Genomic DNA, 4038 nt, shown 5'->3' with positions numbered 1-4038 from the left:
TGTGCTGCAGGTGTGCACTAAAAAAAAAAAAAAAGCATCATAACCAAATCATTCCAACCAGTGAGAAATATATTTGTTTAAATCCCCAGACTCAAGTCATTCCAGAAAGCTCACGCTAAGGTCATGTTTTCCCATAGCGGTCTATGGCAGCATCCTGAGATGAGTTAGAGCTAAGGTCTTAGACTGTATGTCCAATCTATGAAATGCTCTATGAAATGATCTCCCGGGATTCTCTACTCTGTGCTTTTACCAGCAGACACTCAAACCGTCTTAGCACTCTCCTGGCTGCCTCTTCTGTGCTTGAAGGGTATGACTGTTGCTGGATTGCAATCTTCGCTATCAGTCAAGTGATGGTTGAGGTTGTAAAAGCCTGCTAATGCCATTATAAAATGATTATTTGTGCCACAGAAATACTTCGTTCTGTTATCATTTGGAGGAGTGACAAGTCTCATAGTTCACCTTCCTCTCTGAGTTCCTAAGGAAGTGATAAAAGACTTGTTAGTACTCCAAGTGTTTCAAACACTGTTTTCCTCTGCCTTCAGTATTCTGACCATGAGCCTGGGTGGAGGAGGGGGAGGAGGGCTAGGTCTCTGCTGCAAATAACAAGGAGAGGCAAAAAGCTTATAGGTTTGAGTGAAGCACAAAACTTTGCAATGATGTCTAAGGAGAATAGATGCCTTGACCACCAGCCAGGTGGAAGCATAAAACATCTCTATACATTGCTCTTTTTTTTTTTTTTTCCTTTTAGGGCCGTACAAGCAGCATATGGAGGTTCCAAGGCTAGGGGTCTAATTGGAGCTACAGCTGCCGACCTGCACCACAGCTCACAGCAACGCCAGATTCTTAACCCACTGAGCAAGGCCAGGGATCGAACCTGCAACCTCATGGTTCCTAATTGGATTCATTTCCACTATGTCATGACGGGAACTCCCTCTATACATTGCTCTCAACTATTCATTAGAAAATATCTTTGGAGAGGAAAGAGATCAGTACAGATTGTTTACCGCACAAATTATTTTCCTTGCATTGGTTAGCATTCTTTTTGCTGATTTTCACCCGGGTGTGTCTATTTAGCATATAAAATACATTTGGTCTAAGTATTATTTAGCCTTTTTCTGGAGTCTGGGCCCTGTAATCAAAAAGTCATGGTGGAGGGGGGGCCGAGGTGGGGAAGTTGACGGCCAGGGAAGGTGGGAGAGGAGAAGCCTGAGAAGCCGCAGTGAGCTGGAGCCGCAGCAGTCATGGAGGGGAAAGTTCCAGTCGAAGCACTGAGAAGCTATCAGCTGAAGAAGAAGCTGCAGACCTCCCAACAAAACCTACAAAGATCTCCAAGTTTGGATTTGCCATAGGTAGTCAGACGACAAAGAAAGCCTCAGCCATATCCATCAAACTTGGCTCAAGTAAGCCTAAGGCAGCTGTTCCAACCCTTACTCTGAAAACCCTTTCAGTAGCAGCAGGTTTAATGAAGATGAAGAGAGTGAACCAGAGGAAATGCCTCTAGAAGCAACGATGAGGATGAAGAATATTGGAAGGGATACAGCAACGTCAGCAGGACCAAATTCCTTCAATAAAGGAAAGCATGGATTTTCTGATAACCAGGAGCTATGGGAGCGACGTAGTAAATCTCATCGTGGAAATATCCACGACCAAGACAATTAAACGATGTGTTTTGAAATTCGGAGGTGGGGTGGGTGTAAAGTTAAAAGGAACAGTTTCCTTTTTTAAAGAATGGTATAAAACTATCTTCGGAGCCACTTTTTTTTTTTTTTTTTAAGATTGAATGGTACATTAATAAATGAGAATTTAAAATTAGAAGGAAAAAAAAAAGAGGTCATAGTGTCATAAACCTGTGCAAAGAGGCCACCCGTGGCTTTGTGCTGGGCATGAGAATTCAGTTACACTCCCAAGAGATGTAGCCAGGACAGTTTTCCCCTCCATAAACTTCAGAGAGGGGACCATCTTGGCTCTGGGCCCGTGCTCGGAAAACTGGCCCATGCTTGGAATTTCCATTGTGGCTCATTGGGTTGAAGACCCAATGTTGGGTTAAGGATCTGGTGTTACCGAAAGATGCAGGGTGCTGCTGTGGCCGTGGTGTAGGCCCCAGCTGCACCTCCACCTCAACCCCTGGCCTGGAAACTTCCATGTGCACAGATGCAGCCACAAAACAAACAAACAAAGAAGCAAAAACAAAAACAGAAAACCCTGGCCCATGCTTCACAACAAATTACACGTTCCTATAATTTATGTCTTTACTAATGAAAAAGTCTTCAAGATGTTCAAAAACAGACACAATCGAAAAGGATACCCTCAAGAATGGAAAATGACTGCAGGGTTTATAAAATAATGAAAACCTGACAAATATTTTTAAACACAAGATCATTGCAGACATATCCTTAGATAAACTGATTTCTCTTTATTCAAATGGCAAAAGAAAAAGAAGGGAAGCAGCAGACCTCTAAAGAGATGAAAACCTTCAAAAAGGACTTTTGGGGGAGGGTTTGCTCTTTGTGCGGATCAATCTTTGATCATTGTAACAGCTGCTCCCTGTTGCTGTAAACTAAGCTGTTAATACTATCAGCTAATATTTACTGAGAAATTACTGCATATTAAGCACTTGGAGTTACATGGATTATCACGCTAATAACTAATAACTTTATGAGGGAGGTCCTATTCTTCTCCTGTTTTACAGATTAAGAAAACAAAGTTTTTGAGTTCCCATCATGACTCAGCGGTTATCGAACCCAACCAGTACCCATGAGGATGCAGGTTTGAGCCCTGGCCTCGCTCAGTGGGTTAAGGATCCGGCGTTTCTGTGAGCTGTGGTGTAGGTCACACACGTGGCTCGGATCCTGAGTTGCTGTACCTGCGACATAGAGGCCGGTGGCTAGAGCTTCAATTGGACCCCTAGCCTGGGAACCTTCCCATGCCACGGGTGCAGCCCTAAAAAGACCAAAAAAAAAAAAAAAAAAAGAAAGAAAAAAGAAAGAAAGAAAAAAAAAAAAAGAAAAAGAAAACGAAGTCTCAAGAAGATAAGTAATCTGACCCATATCATTTTTCTAGCAGCAAAGGAGGACTGGGATATTAATTTGGAGGGAGTCTATGTGATCGATCACAAGGCTGTCCTGCTCTCTGAGGAGCTAGGAGGGGAGATTCTAGCCAGACATCAACCCTCTCTACCACCTGCACAGTGATCATTCATTTCAGGAGAAAAGCCTCTGAAGGCAGGGCCACCGTATATCAGGTTGTGCACTGCTCAAGCGTCCACAGCTAAGGGCATGCCATCCACACCAATTTTTTTTTTTTCACATCTTTTTTTTTTGTCTTTTTGCTATTTCTTGGGCCGCTCCCACGGCATATGGAGGTTCCCAGGCTAGGGGTCCAATCGGAGCTGCAGCCACCAGCCTACGCCAGAGCCACAGCAACGCAGGATCTGAGCCGCGTCTGTGACCTACACTACAGTTCACGGCAATGCCGGATCGTTAACCCACTGAGCAAGGGCAGGGATCGAACCCGCAACCTCATGCCACACCAATTTTTTGCCTTTGAACTTACATGGGAGGCTCTAGGTATTTAGGAAGATCTGGAGCTCATGACCAAGGCCTGGGACAGCAGCACACACAGCTGTCACCTGGTCACTGGCACACACACACATGCACAAGATGGTTTTGTCCCAGTCCCACTCCAAGCATCCTATGGAGTTGTTTCTTTTCTTTTCCTACCACTAATTGGCTCAAGGGTGCTACCTAGTCCATCAGGGGTCCTGGTGAGGGTCTTTAACTAGAATCTGCAGCACTTTTGTCCCCTGAAGCCCCTTGGCTGTTGGGCTATGCCTGCCACTTAAGTGTCGCTGTAAAACCAACAGAAAGAGGCAGATCACATATTCCACCAACGGAAAACCCATCCATGAAATAGTCTCTGAAGGAAAATATTGGGGTATTTTTGAAATGCGTCATCCCCCTGGATGAGCCACATTTGTCAGTGTTCCCTCTCCATGGAGATCATCTCATTTACTGTATTGTGCTTTGTCCAGGGCATGAG

This window comes from Sus scrofa, chromosome 9, assembly GCF_000003025.6.
Source record: "Sus scrofa isolate TJ Tabasco breed Duroc chromosome 9, Sscrofa11.1, whole genome shotgun sequence".
NCBI lineage: Eukaryota > Metazoa > Chordata > Mammalia > Artiodactyla > Suidae > Sus > Sus scrofa.
The sequence above is the reverse complement of the archived record's forward strand: the minus strand, read 5'-3'. Positions refer to the sequence as shown.